Below are 15,973 nucleotides of genomic sequence, written 5' to 3' on the forward strand. Positions count from 1 at the left end.
AACTGCAGGCTCATGACAAAGCCCCAAGTCCAAGTCGATGTGGCAAGTAGTGGCACAGTAGCAAATAGTCCCCAACTACAACTCACAAAAGGGGTGAGAGAGAAGAGATCCATTTGTCAAGAGAATGGATCTTTTGGTCTCTGCTCTGATAAAGCCAGACTCATTCGCTGAAGGCAGCATGGCTTGTCTGTGAAAACAGGGTGACCCCCCAAGCACAACATTCAGTCATGGAGACCTTCTGCCTCCTATTGACCATGGAGAGAATACTGCTCACATCTGCTGGAGACAGAAGACCTGCAGGTAGGGATGCAGGAGAAACATATTCAGTTTGCATGTACAGTAAAGGTGAACTGATGTGCATTTCCCCAAATAATCTGCAATCCGAAACACGGCCATCCTTCGCCATTCACACCTCTCTGAATTTTGTGATACAGTTCTCTAGCCAGGTAATGTCTGCAAAAAAATGCATTTACTAGGGTATAGCAGGCGACAAAATGCATATGTTTGTGAACATAACATTATATCAGGCCAAAATGCATACAAAGATTTGTACATTAGGATAAATCCGTGCTAAAATGTTGATGAATTTTCACAAAGACTTTTTAAAATATTGCAAACTGATGTAGAAATGTGGAGAACAGAACTTCAGATTGTCAAAAATGAGAAACAGAGTCACCCATCCTTACTCACAAGCAAGTTTCAGCATTCCAATATGGTTTTCTTTTTCTTTCTTTTTTGTATGCATTTATGGTTTATCTGATGGTGGGAGGTGTTAGTCAGTGGAACAGGCTCCCTTGGAAAGTGGCAGGCTCTCCTTCATTGGTGGTTTTTAAACAGATGTTGAGTGGCCATCTGTCACAGATTCCTGCATTGCAGGACTAGATGATCCTTTGATTCCCTTCCAGCTCTACAATTCTGTGATTCTATGACCTTGATGCAGCAGTGGACATGCAGCTCTGTATCATAAGTAGCAATGCAACAGCGCTAGTTTTCAAGCCAGGCTTCTTCTTTTTATAGAGTTCTCTGAAATCTCATAAAAGGGGCGTGGGTGGCGCTGTGGGTTAAACCACAGAGCCTAGGACTTGCCGATCAGAAGGTCGGCGGTTTGAATCCCTGAGGAGGGGTGAGCTCCCGTTGCTCGGTCCCAGCTCCTGCCAACCTAGCAGTTCGAAAGCACGTCAAAGTGCAAGTAGATAAATAGGTACCGCTCCAGCGGGAAGGTAAATGGCGTTTCTGTGCGCTGCTCTGGTTCACCAGAAGCAGCTTAGTCATGCTGGGCACATGACCCGGAAGCTGTACGCCGGCTCCCTTGGTCAATATAGTGAGATGAGTGCCGCAACCCCAGAGTTGTCCGCAACTGGACCTAATGGTCAGGGGTCCCTTTACCTTTCCTGAAATCTCATAAAAACCTGGCCCATTCCTATTGCTTTACTGCTGGACCTGTCCTCTGTAAATTAGGATCACTGCAACCATCGCTTCCAAGATTTTTACCAGCACCACCACAAAGCCACTTACAGCATTACAAGAGAGCTGCCGGGCATCTTTTGGCCACTGTGTGCTTCCCCCTCTTCAGTACAGAAACTAATTTCTTCCCCCTTTTCATTCCAATTTCATTCATGCTTCCCTTGCAGCAAAGCAGACACCCACCCATACAGTTCATGGGAGTGGCATATCAGATTGACTAGGCTTGGACTGAGGCCAGCATAGATAGAGCTATTGATAACAAAGAATAATTTTCCTGTTATCCGGAAAGGCCATGAGCTATTCAGTGAAGATACTTGTTCTTGTCTCACCCATTCAAGCATGACATGGGATGGGGAACTGGACCACCCACTGGCACCCATCTGTCAATCACCTGGCATCATATGATGTCAGATGATTCTGAGCTCAAGTTACAGCTTGAATTGTGCCCTATTTTGTGTGCTAACATGGTAGCTGGTACTATTTAGAGCAGACCCATTGGAATTAATGGGTATGGCTAATTTAGGTTTTGTTCAGAGGATTTATTCTGCATAGAACTAACACTGGGTGTAACCTCATGATTATTCACTTAGATATTTGTCTTTTTCTTCACTCTAGGTCAGGGAGTCATGTTTATATGAACTTTCTCTAAACTACGATTAAGGAGAACATAAATAGCATAGCTCAGCTTTATAACTGTTTAGAGAAGATGGACTATATATAATGGTATATTAACATTTAGCTTTACAAAATATGCAAGACGAGCATAGATAAGGCAAGCAAGTAAACACCAACTGGACTTTTAAAGGGCCTTTGCAAGTTCCGAAATGCCAATTAAAATATTATAGTTGATGCGCCATTCAGTGGAAGAGACAACACAAGCAATTCTCTCTGTGTGTGTTTTGCTGAGACTGAGCATTTTTAGAATGACATGCTATGGTCAGGCATGGTGGTGAGTGGTAGAAAAAAGAGATAAAGGGACTTAAAAGATTCATGGATTATTTATCATACCCTGCCTGTTTTCCAGGGAGCCTAGGGTGCCATGGGTGGAATGATAAGAAAGGAGATTCTGACTAAACATGCGGAAAAACTTTATGACAGTAAGAGCTGTTTGACAAGGGAATAGATTCCCTCAGAGGGTGGTACACTCTCCTTCCTTGGAGGTTTTTAAGCAGAGGTTGGCTGCTTTAGCTGAGATTCCTGCATTGCAGGGGGTTGAACTAGATGACCTATGATTCTATGAGTTTATGATAACATTTTAGACTTGCAAAACCCCTGTGAGGTAGATAAGAGTGAGGGACAGAAACTTGCCAGGGCCCTGTGAGCTTCAGAGCTGAGGAAGAGCAAGAATCCTGTTCATGTGACCAAACAGGATGTCAATTCAGGGGTTGTATTAACTGCGTACAGTGGTACCTCGGGTTAAATACTTAATTCGTTCCGGAGGTCCGTTCTTAACCTGAAACTGTTCTTAACCTAAAGCACCACTTTAGCTAATGGGGCCTCCTGCTGCCGCCGCGCCGCCAGAGTCCGATTTCTGTTCTTATCCTGAAGCAAAGTTCTTAACCTGAGGCACTATTTCTGGCTTAGTGGAGTTTGTAACCTGAAGCGTATGTAACCCAAGGTACCACTGTATTTTGCCCTCAAATACAGGCCAGACTCCTCCCTCACCCTCCTTCTCTGAACTAGGAGAAACTCCGCTGCAAGCCTGTGTGTAGAGCCCTGCCAGTGAGCTGTGTGTAACCCTGTTTAATAAACACATTGGCAGTGTCTGTGGCATTCTTGAATCAGCAGCTAAGATTCTGCAGGTCCCTCACTGTATACCTTTCTGGGTAGGAGCAGGATGTCAGCCCCTGCCACATTCATTGATTATTTAGGCTGCGTTTGTGTAGGCGCCATGCTGTGTAGCCAATTGGCATGTGGTTGTTGGAGGTGGAGCCTGCCAATGCAATCTCATCCCCTCCCCCTTCCATTGATCCAGTATCCCACTGGTCATGCAAAAAAGACTCGAGATTTTACAAAAACATGGAGAGCTGCCACCTCCGGCGGCTGAGATTGCACAGAACACTAAACTTGTCGCTTAATGCTATGTGCACAAGCATCAGCAAACCTTCAATACACATGCACCCCTAAGCCACTAAAATGTGGCTTAGCGTTATGTGCAAACAAGGATAGTGTCTCTCTCTCAGATAACCCTTGATGAGCAAAAGTTGGAGCTTACATCCTATTCCATTCTGTCTCGGTTGGTTCCTTTTAAATGTGGGGAATTCTTCCGGTGGAGTAAAGGTTTTGCAGTAGCACCACCTACTGGATGGTTGATAGAAACGTTCAAGCATATGCTCCCGGTGCCTTTAACGGTGTAGCTATCTCCTAAACGTTTTCACTGCAAATCCTGTAGGAACTGTGTTTGTTCTGTTCTGTAATTGAGTTGCAGACAAACCATTTCAAAGAGGGATAAAAAGACGGAATCCGGGGTGTGATGGAAAAAATGCACAGGGTTTCAAAACCTTATCCCACCTGTCGTTATTCAACACCTTTCATTTATTCTAGGAGAGACTTTTTGCCAATAAACTAGCATGACTAACAGGAGCTGGGGTAATCCCACAACCTACAGATGTTGCGGTGAACAAACAAGGCACCTTTGTTTCTTGCCCCATGGAGGGATATTTTAAAGATGCTGCCAAAGTAGCAATTAAAAGCACCTGGAGTGCCCTGACTTAGTTACAATATGCATCCAATTGTTAAAATCCAGGAAAATGCTAGGTTGGGCAAGGGTTGCCATACGCCCGGGAGCGATTTTGCAAAACGAAAAAGAACCTCAACAACTTTTTTCTCTGGATTTTCAGTTTGAAATATGTCAGCCCTAGGCAATTCCCCCTCCCTCCAAAGAGCACCCCGCTCCCCAGAATAAATCTAATCTTTGCAAGGTATGAAGCATGTCCAGAATTTACTGTAGCACCCAGAGATATCTGGAATCTGTTTTGATGTGCAGTACTGTGTGTGATTGCTCTGCTTCAGGGTTTAGTAAATGGTTAACAATGGACATGTTCAGGATGCAAGGTCTGTACAGCTGCCAAAGAGGGGCAGAGAAATTTTCCAGATACAGAAGTAGGAGGGAGGTAGTATTACACGTACTGGGGTGGATTCCCCACTCCCACCCCCCAGTTTCTTTTTGTGTTCTCGTTGAGAAGTTAGAGTGAAGAACGCCTCCAGATTGTCAGTATTCTGTGGGAGAGATTCATGCACAGAGCAGAACTTTACATTTTCATGTTTAGAGTGGATTAAAGTTCCCTGTTACCCTAGTGCAACAAATCCACTTAAAAAATGAGAACACCACCTGACTTTTCGCAGTTCGGGGCAGACAAGCGATTTACAGGAAGACCCCTAAATTACTTGTCAGCATGCTCATTGTCCTAAAACCACCACATAAACCAATTAGAAGAAAGGCTCAATAAAGACCAGGTGTAATTTAAGCACTGTATAAGCTTTGCATAAGCAAATCAGGATGAGTGCCGAACAAAGTGGTTGGCTAGAGGAGGCTGAAGTGGGACACACAGTTTGATGGTGGCAAATTCCCGAAGGGCAGCCATGTTAGGCTGCTGTAGCAAAACCAAAAAGGGACATTCTGACATAAAATGATACGGTGCTTTTCGTGGCTGTCATCCATGAAACCATATGGGGAAATCGACCTGTTAGTCTCAAAGGTGGCACGAGACATTTTGATGGGTGACTGTACCACGTGCTCCACGGCACGGAGGGTGGTGCTAGAAGCTTTCCACTGCTCTGTAGGGCCTGGGCAACATTATAGTGCGATCCTTCCTTGCTGTCTTCAGCTTCTGCCTCTTATTTTTGCTTCCCACTGTGCACGCAGGAACCAGCACTGTACGCAGCACATCTCACGAAAACGAGCTCTGTAAGAAAAACCCGCTAACACCAATAAATCTTCTTTTAATGAAACAGGCCTGTATTTTGCTTTTCCAATCTGAAGCTGAGCTGGGCTGTCTGCTGTCTGGTCCCGGCCAACAACAATACTCCAGCTAATCATTGTCATGAGAATACCGGGGGAGTTTTTGGAAAGGCTGGGGTTCCTCTCGCACAATTTCACATCTGCATTGGATTACCAGCCCATCCAGATGATTTTGCTACAATCAGCAGTGTTCTCGGGGCATATTTACTTTATCAGACAAGGAACTGCTAATTTATTTGCTCAGTCTTTGGTATAAATTGATTGAGATCCCCTGTGTGAAACGCCTTGTGTTATTTACCCCCGCCCGTCACTTTTTAGGGTTTTCCCCCCTCTGCTTCAGCTGGATTTTTAGTTTTTGCAATGCATATCAAAGTTGACCTCTTTTAATGGATGAGTTCACTTTCCTGTTTTCCTTGAACGTCTCTTGACACCCGCAGGAATATGAATCTATGACACTGCCTTCAACTGAGTCCATCACCCCACTGGCATTGGGTCCATCGAGTCTCGTACAGTCATGTCTCCATCATGCCTTTCCCGCCTCTACCACCTGAGATCCTTTCACTGGAGATGGCAGGGACAGTGGGGCCACCAGGACTGGACCTTGTGGCAGAAGTCCAGGGCCCTTCCCAGCAGAACGAAGCGAAAGATCCCCAGACACCACATTTTGAAGTGAGTTGTTGGCATCCGTCTTGTCTCGGGAGACAATCGAAGAGTGCACCTTTGAGGGTAAAGTCAAACCGTTGCATTATACACTGGTTGGTTGCAGAGGAATGGTCTCCCAGAACCAGAAGAGACATGAAAAGGGAGGAGGTTGGTTGTGCCCAGATGCAGTCTCTGATTGCTTGGGCAAAACCCTGGAGAGGAGGGTGGGGACTTTCAGTCTCAGCAACTGCTGAGCAAGACCTACCGAAGATGAATTGCTGTGCTCATTAGGCCTGACACTCTTGTATCAATCATGTTTTTGCCAAGAAAGAGTTAACTCCAGCTTGCACAGTGTGATTTACTGCTGGCTTGTTCCTGACATGCTGAAGAGTTACAGCGGCTGTAGAGACCAATACGAAGGAGACATGCTGTATTGCAGGTGGGGCAGATGAAGGCATCTGGTGGTGCTGCTGCAGATGCACCATGGCATTTCTTCTCTCTGCGCTCCTTCCAGAGATCATTCTTCCTCTCGTCACTCCTGTGGATACACAACCTGACTGTCTATCTCCAGGGTCTGCAAAAAAATGCAAGGGATTCTCATATGGCAGGGGTGATGAGTTACCGTATTTTTCGCCTTATAAGACGCACTTTTTCCCCTCCAAAAATGAAGGGGAAATCTGGGTGCGTCCTATGGGGCGAATGCAGGCATCGCGGACCTCTCCGCCAGCAGCGGGAGCGCTCCCGCTGCTGGCGGAGGGGTGCCTGCATGCTGAAGCCTGCGCGCGCTGAGCTCAGCGCGTCCAGGCTTCGCGGACCTCTCCGCCAGCAGCGGGAGCGCTCCCGCTGCTGGCGGAGGGGTGCCTGCATGCTGGAGCCTGCGCGCGCTGAGCTCAGCGCGTCCAGGCTTCGCGGACCTCTCCGCTAGCAGCGGGAGCGCTCCCGCTGCTGGCGGAGGGGTGCCTGCATGCTGGAGCCTGCGCGCGCTGAGCTCAGCGCGTCCAGGCTTCGCGGACCTCTCCGCCAGCAGCGGGAGCGCTCCCGCTGCTGGCGGAGGGGTGCCTGCATGCTGGAGCCTGCGCGCGCTGAGCTCAGCGCGTCCAGGCTTCGCGGACCTCTCCGCTAGCAGCGGGAGCGCTCCCGCTGCTGGCGGAGGGGTGCCTGCATGCTGGAGCCTGCGCGCGCTGAGCTCAGCGCGTCCAGGCTTCGCGGACCTCTCCGCTAGCAGCGGGAGCGCTCCCGCTGCTGGCGGAGGGGTGCCTGCATGCTGGAGCCTGCGCGCGCTGAGCTCAGCGCGTCCAGGCTTCGCGGACCTCTCCGCTAGCAGCGGGAGCGCTCCCGCTGCTGGCGGAGGGGTGCCTGCATGCTGGAGCCTGCGCGCGCTGAGCTCAGCGCGTCCAGGCTTCGCGGACCTCTCCGCCAGCAGCGGGAGCGCTCCCGCTGCTGGCGGAGGGGTGCCTGCATGCTGGAGCCTGCGCGCGCTGAGCTCAGCGCGTCCAGGCTTCGCGGACCTCTCCGCTAGCAGCGGGAGCCAGCACTGGGCTCCCACGGCTTGCAGAGAGCTGCCTGTTTGGGGGCTGGGGTCGGGGGAAGCTCGGGCTTCCCCAGCCCCGCGCCTGGGGGGGAAATAATTTTTTTCCTTTATTTCCCCCCCAAAAAACTAGGTGCGCCTTATGGGACGGTGCGTCCTATAGGGCGAAAAATACGGTAATTTGTTTACACTACCGTCTACGGAGGAGAGCATATGTTCAGTCTAAAGTACTTCATTGGGTGGGATTTAAACCCAAGACCTTCTGTTTTCTGCCACTGAGCTATTTCCTTCTCCAAATGCTGCTTTTCTGTAGTCCATCACTTTAGGGTTGAAATCTTAAATCAAAACCCCATAATACATAAGCATGTAAAAAAGGACTACCTGCCTATTTTATCCCAGAGATCTTATTTCTTGATTACATTCATATCCTGCCTTTCCTCCAGCAAACGCATGGTTCTCCTCTCTCCCTAACTTATTGTCACAACAACCCTGTGAGGTAGGGGAGGCTGAGAAACAGCGACTGACCCCAGGAAGGTTCATTGCTGCAGGGGCATAGGAAGGGGGCAGGGGGCAGCCATTGCATGGCTGAGTGGGGATTTGAAACTGGGTCTCTCCAGCCCCTAGCCCAGCCCAGGAGGTGAAGGTGAAGAAAGCAAATGAAATGGGAAAGCACATGCTGTTGTTTATGTAGTGCAGGGGCAGAGAGGATGTTTTCCACACAGCTGCCATCATGCAAACTGCTCTGTTGACCTTGTAGTCTCCACCACTACTCCACCACTGGAGTGGTCAGTGGGGATGGATGAAGGACCAGTGCAGGACTAAGTTAAGAGTGCAGGCTGGTGAGTCACAGGAAGAGTTTCAGAAACAGAGATCCAATAACTGGTGTATTATTAGGAGGAGGAGGGGACCATTGCACAGTGAAGGCCAATCCTTAATGTCTACTTTTTCAATATTTAGCAGAGAAGGAAATAACCCTTTATTACTTTTGACTGCAGCTGCAGAGTATATTAAGTAGTAGAAGAAGAAAGAAAGAAAGAAAAATGACCCACTTCATTGCAGAGAGACTTTTGAGAAATTTGCGGAGATATTGCTGCTAAAATGCTTAGGAGCAAGGCTGGAAAATACTGTGGAAATTGTAGAGACCCCGATGAATTCATACGAGGAAGACTAGCAGGTGGTGGTATAGGTGTAAGGTTCAACTTCATATATGGGCCACTTTGATGTAGAGAGGCATCCATTTCTAAGTCAGAATGAATTCAACCTGGGAACATGTGAAGCAAATGCTATTTCAATTTGTTACATAACTTGTAGACCCCCAAGCAGGAAACTGATCTCCTTAACTTTCTTAAGGGAAAAGCATTTTGGAGAACCTGAATGAGGTGAAAGTTCCTGCCTCTCGGAGCATTCTTGGATACTGATAATGTGTCTGGTTCTGAGCACCACATTTTAGTAGGTTTGCCAACAATGGGATGTAGGAAGGATGCAGTGGAGAACTAAGATGATATTGATGGGTCTCCGAAGTACATTAGATGCAGTAAGGGCAGAGAAACTGGATATTTTAAGCCGAGGGGAAATGTTAGCGGATAACAGCTTTCATATTCTTAAAAGCAAAAACAGGGAGGGTAATGAAATCATCACATTTGACAATAGTTACCTCTTCACATTGGGTTCCCTGGTACTAATATTTCTCGAAGAGGAGATTTCAGCTGGCATGTTTTTTCTTACCCCTGCCTGAGAAGGGCATCTTAAAAATACAGGAGCCCTTTGCTTCTTTGCCCTTGGTGACTCCATGTTATTCCAGACACAGGCCTTTTCTCAGTAAGCGCTGCCACTGTAGTGAAATCACCGCCTCCTGGAACTCTGCTCACCGAAGCTGCTGGGAATCCATTATTCCTGCTCCAGCAAGCATGACAACTGCATATGTATTTGTACAGGCATGAAGCATCTATTGGATAGTACCCATAATGTCATTGCCAAGTAATCACCTGATTAACATAGTTCCTGCTTAGACTTTCCCTTGTTGAATTAACAATATCAGCCTGTGCATACATTGAACTTGTATAATTTGTTTTGATTTTTTTTAATCCTAAACCTGAAAAAGCCAGTGTAACTTGAAAGCTTGTTTTAAGCATTTTCAGCCTTAGTTGGAGCCTCATTTGCTCTACATTTTATATTCTGTGGGATCAGTAAGCCTATTAAGGCTCTATTTACTGTACAGTATCAGCATTGGGCAATATTATGCCGATGAGTCTGAACAAGAAAGTCATGGGTTCAAATCTCATCTTGAATTTACTGAGCAAAAGACAAGCAACCTTTGTCTACTTCCCTCTGCAGTATGTACCAGTATATGATATGCCACACACACACACACACTCATCATCATCATCATCATTATTTTTCACCCTTCCTCCTGAAGAAGCCCAGGGCAACAAACACATCAGTACTAAAATGTTTTTTTTAAAGCATTCCAAAAATAGTCAAAACAAGAAAGATTAAGATCAAGACAGACAAAAGTTGTAATAGGAGTTGCTGCTTTTTTTAATGGTGCATTGAGAAAGTATGTGGCACCAGGAAATAAAAAATGAAAGTGGATGTATAGATTAAATACAGGAGCACCTAATGGACTTAATGAGGACATGGAATAAATATTTGTTATGTAAGAATATGAAGGTATAGACTTACAGGAAATTATGCCACATTTCTCATTGTGGTTATTACACTGTATTAATGTATATATATGTATGGATTATTACTTATTGCTGCCACTGTAAGTCTTTGCAGAATGCATGGGATTTCTGTGAAATGGAGTGAGGTGCCTAATTAACATTGTAAGATCACATGAGCAATATATATTGGTTAGTAATCTAACAGCACATCCTTTTACAGGAGTTCATAGGAACAGCTCATGACCAGTGGGTCCAGGAATTTTACATTGGTAAGTGTGTCTAATATTTTTATATTTTTTGGGATAAGGATATAAGTGCTATACAGTGCATTATTTTAAACAGATGTGTTCAGTTTATATATTAAAAAGTTTTTAAACAAATATATGTATGGTGAATAGCAAACTTTTGCAATCATACCTCCAATGATAAGCTATATATACCTGTCATTTCATTTATGATAACAGCCAAAAAAAAAGCTTTAAATGAATTGCTGCCCGAACTAAAAGGCACATCTATCTGTCAATGATTAAGAGGCAGATGATTAGGCAACTAAAAACTCTTCACTTCATTTACAACCTAAACGGACTCTAGCAAGCATCCTTGGGCGTTGGTTGATAATTCTTTGCTCCTTGCTGCCTGATTTACCATATGAGAGATGATGATAGCACATCTGTGTAGCAAATTAAATTCATATCTAGGTGACAGATTGGGACGGTGTCTGGATGGGAAACAAATTTCTCATATGTATATCAAAACTCTCTTTACCTTCTGTCACTCAAGCATATAAGTAACCAAACACTTGATGGGAAATGTGCTTCCTCTTCTGCAAAGTGGATAGAAAATGAGAGTGTTTCTGTGTGTGTGTTTAAAAAGCAATTCAACATTTTTAAAATTCAGCATCTATGTTTCTCTGGCTTTGTCATGCATCCCCCAGTTAAATAGGGTGTGTTTTAGCCTCTCTTTAGCAACTGGTATTTGTGTTTGGTGTTTTAATGGTGGAAAGACGGTAATATCTTCCTATGCACATATGAAAAAAACGAAGAGCAAACAGCTTCTGCTGCAGGGATGGGGAGCCAGGGTGTGGAGTGGGGGGCAAATATGGCTTTCTAGGCCTCACTGTGTGGCCCTGCTCTCCCAGGACACACACACCCCGGCCCTGTTTTGTGTTCCCAGTGTGAGAGCCAGTGTGGTGTGGTGTGTGGTTAAGAGCGGTAGACTCATAATCTGGGGAACCGGGTTCGCGTCTCCGCTCCTCCACATGCAGCTGCTGGGTGACCTTGGGCCAGTCACACTTTTCTGAAGTTTCTCAGCCCCACTCACCTCACAGAGTGTTTGTTGTGGGGGAAGAAGGGAAAGGAGAATGTTAGCCACTTTGAGACTCCTTCGGGTAGTGATAAAGCGGGATAGCAAATCCAAACTCCTCTTCTTCCTTGATCTCTGATAATGCAGCCCTCCATCCAGACAAGCAAGAGGCATGAGTGTGTGTATAAGCAAGTTTACTCTATAAAAGCTTGTTGCTTTGCTCACTTCTGCCTCTGGCCCAGTTGACCACTGCCATGATGTGGCCCTAGGAAGGTTGCCCAGAAGCAATGTGGCCCTCAGGCTGATGTTCCCCACCTCTGATCAATCCTCACATTCAGAAAAGGAAGGCAAAGATGAGAAGCTTGCCCTGCATCTCAACAGCTGATTTGATTACTTTCAGCATTCAGTTCCTTCATGTTCTCACAATTCAATCCTCCTCATTCCCAGAAAAGCGGAGTCCTCTTCCTGGGAAATCTGCCTGCACTCAAACAGGCTGCTGTTTATAATGGAGACACAGCTCACATTCTCTCTCCTCTCTGCTGGCAGCTTCTTCCTTCCTTCCTTGTCCTCCGGCAGCAGAGAGCAATGCCATGCGCATTGTGTACCCTGAGCCAAAACTGTGAGATGTTTTGTTTATGTTGGACTTTGGGAGACCGTTTGGTTTTTGTTCCTCAGTGTTTTGGAATTTGGGCTTTGTTAGAGGATGCCCAATGGCTGCAAGGCTTGGCTTTTATTTAAAGAGCCCAAACGTTCCCACGGAGGGCGAGTTGAACTTGGATCCTGATGGCCTGCATCCAAACTCCAGGATGTCTCTTCCTCTTCATCCAATGAAAGTTGAGTTTGCTTTGCTGTAGCCTGCGTTGAAGGCAGTTATTGTTTGAGGCCTTGGGCACTGTCCGTAGGGATGTAAGAAGGCATTCTTTTCCATTCTACCTTGTAGATGCTACCTGCAGCTGTGTTTCTGTTCCGCTGCATTTCATCTTCCACCCCAAAGCATGTTATTCATCTCGCTGTCCACTGTGTGGCTTATGTAGTTAATTACAGAAATTACTTTGCCATTACGCCATTTCACTCCATTCACTACAGCACAAAGGAAGCATAACGCAAATGGAGAGGAAATGTAATTAATTGCATATCATTTGTAGGCTCAACGGCAGCAAATTCCACTTGTATTCATTGGGTTGATTTATGTTCTGGACATGGGCCAAATGAGCAAGCACCAACAATTTCTGCTCCTGTTTCTATTTTTGTTGGAATTTTCCAACATCCCTACCAGTCAGGAAGACCTAAACAATCCTCCCAGAGGAGCAATTAAGAATGGAAGCACCCTTGGAGTCAGCAGCAGAACATATGCCCGCGCAGCCCAGGGCGGGTGCGCACCCGAGCGTGGCGTGGCACGGGGGTTGCCCTCCCAGGGGTGGGATAGCTGCTTGGGTGCCCGGAGCGGCACGCACACCCTGCAGCCGGGGGCAGAGCGAGTTATCCATGGCGGACATTTGACGTGCCGCCCGCCAGCGATTCCCATACCAAGCTATCAAAACAAAGGGAGAAGGAGGGAATGCTGCCGGCAAAGTGGTGCAGCTCCCCATCATTTTTCCTTAGTCTACTCCTGACTACTGAGGAATCAAACAGCAGTAGCTGTTTCAAATTTTCCAGGTGCTGTTGTCACCTTGCTGTAACATTGCTGCTCCCCTCAGAAAGAGGCAGGAGGAGACAAAACGGTGCAACAGGGAGAAGCAGAGCCAAGTGACCTGCACAGGTGCCACAAACAAGCTGCATTTGCCTTATTAAGTTAGTTGTTGACCGTAGACAGCTGAGTGTGGAAGCTGCTTCCATTAGAAAACCCTGTTTCTTTATCTGCATTGCCAACTTGAAGTATAAAATTCTGAATGCCCAGGTAAAGCTTGGGGGAGGAATCACTTGGGTACATGGACAAAAGCTTCCAATAAGCATTTTACTATAACTTTGAATTAAAATTAGAATTGAATCTTCTGTATTCAACCATTGAGTCGGGATTTTAAATTGTGTAGCAATATGATATGATATAAGGAAATCCTGCCCCCCTCCCATATTCTGCAGAAAGGAATTAAACATTTGTAGCCACATCTGTTAATTTGACTGATATTACAACATTTTGAAACAGAAATATTATTCTGGGAATTTGATTTTATCATTTTTTTAAAGCAAGTGGGTTTCTTTTCTTTTTTAAAACATCAGTTTAGGATCACTTGAAAAAATACCATTTGTCTTCCATATTGGCTGACCTCTACTTGTCTAAAAAGAGTCGTCATGTGAGAAAATGCTGATAATGAACTGTTCAACTTTTACTGAAGAAAGATGCTTTCTTTATCAAACGCTCAGTCTTGTGATTCTGTATCTGACAAACACGAAACTTCCTCAAAGGCTTATTAATATCTTATTCTGTTGTTCTCTCTCCCTCTCCACACACATTCTGAAGGGATGGTGAATCCTCTTGTTTATCTGGCAAGCTACTGACAATCCATTCATGGGTCGGCAGCTTAAAATGAAAGGAGCCATTGTTGTGTGAACCGTATGCAGTAGTTTATCAGGATGGAGACTGATAGTGGAGGATGGAGTTCAGCAATTTAAGGTCATAAAGTTCAGAAGACTGTCAACAACAAAAAAAATCCTGGTTTTGCTCATGTACACATACTTGCACGAGCGAATTAGCAAGGAATTCCAGCCTCCATCTGCACTGTTCACAGGCCACAAACTTTGCAGAAAGCCATTTACTACTTTCTTCACGCAACACATATTTCATTTACGTATGAAATTTGCTGTCACAAGAAGTGCTGATCGCATTTAGTTTATAGGGCTTTAAAAGTGGATTAGATCAATGCATGGACGCTAAGACTACTGACAGGTGTAACAGGCAGGTTCAGAGGCAGTGTTCTGCTGGGGCTGAATAGAGAAGGCTATGGCCTTCATGCTTTGTTTGTGGGCTTCCTGGAAGTGTCGGCTTGCCCATTGTGCAAACTTGGATGGTGGCTAAATAAGCTGTTGGTCGGATCTAGCAGAGTTCTTCTTAGGCTCATAAAATTATAAGCTGAAAATGCTCTAGTTGGTTGCTCAAACTACATAAGAAGATAGGTATATGTGCCCTATCTATGGCAGGTCTGAATGTGGTCCTCAGGACCCTGCTCAACATATGTCCTCCTAGACTGCACTGCTCAGTGGCTGTATTCTGCACTGGTTATTTTACTTGGCTGGTATGTGTTCTGTGAACTGTGCTAATACCACTTGCTGGACTGGACAGAGGTTGGAGAGTGTGCCACGCCCATTTCTGTCCCACCCACCATTGGTACATGTCCTCCAGAAAGTTGCCCATGAAACAATGTGACCCTCAGGCTGAAAAAGTTCCTCACTCCTCATTTATGAAGTTTCACTATGTTTGTGCGACCAGGCTAACCCTTGGCTTGTTACCTGTCAGAATGTTATAGACCAGTGGTTCCCAATTGTGGTCTGCAGACCCCAGGGGGTTTGCATAACCCACCCAGGGGGGTCTGTGGCACCATTCACATAACAAAAACTACCAAAGAGATAACAAAATTTTCAAAAGTAGGAGGTCCATGGCTTGGCTTTTGAAAAATCGAGGATTCGTGATACTTAGCTAATTGGGAACCACTGTGACAACCAGCTGCCTCTGTGGCTACAGAAGGTTTTCATACAACTGCAGGGCAAGCGGCCATCTGTTTTTTCAACAACCTCTGCACAAAGAAGAGTGGTGTCCCTTGAAATCCTGAATCTGTCATACTACGGTAACCATATGCTCAAAGAGTCAAACAACCATCTTCATTGGAGCTTCCACACGCTGGTGGCCCTTGTACCACAGGCCTGAATCACAGGGCCTCACATGATTTCCCTGCTTATCTTGTGAATCCCTATGTAGAAACTCTGCCATTTTCAAACTATCCTAGTGTAGTAAGAAGTCTCCCTGCTCGTTTACTCCATAAATTGAGGAAACGTGTCAGCATGGAGAGGGCAATGTCTCATCCTTTTTTCAAAATCCTTGCTAGGTGAGGAACCAGTTTCTCCTGCAGAAGCGAATGAGAGTCCACACTCATCTCAGTCCTGTTTGGATACAACAGATTTCAGTTACCACCAGGTAAGAATTGCATCTCTTGTGGCAAAACAAAGACTCGGGCAGATTGCACCCCATCACCTAAAAGAATTTGTGGTCCACAACATCTGGAAGTGATATTGTTGACTGCCTCTGTCCTAGATTAATGCCAAAGTGTCCTACAAAAGAAGATGATGGCAGGTAGAAGGATCCTAATACTTAAAGGGTCCAGAAAGCAGTTGGAAGAACGATGGCAGTGGATGTGTTGTTGGAACTGGTGTAGTTCAGGGATTGTTTCCTTTACGAACCTTCAATTCTATTAAGATCAG

The 15,973-nt window shown here is 45.8% G+C and overlaps 1 long non-coding RNA gene across 1 annotated transcript; it reads left to right on the forward strand.

Annotated features, from left to right (window-relative positions):
* The first annotated feature begins 212 nt into the window (after window positions 1–212).
* On the forward strand, window positions 213–15,693 carry LOC310661167. Its single transcript, XR_014503803.1, has 3 exons — window positions 213–300; window positions 10,482–10,530; window positions 15,601–15,693. It is a non-coding gene; the product is annotated as an uncharacterized lncRNA (long non-coding RNA).
* Window positions 15,694–15,973: the final 280 nt, after the last annotated feature.

This window comes from Podarcis tiliguerta (genome assembly GCF_965153285.1).
Source record: "Podarcis tiliguerta genome assembly, chromosome: 12".
In the NCBI taxonomy this organism is placed as follows: Eukaryota; Metazoa; Chordata; class Lepidosauria; order Squamata; family Lacertidae; genus Podarcis; species Podarcis tiliguerta.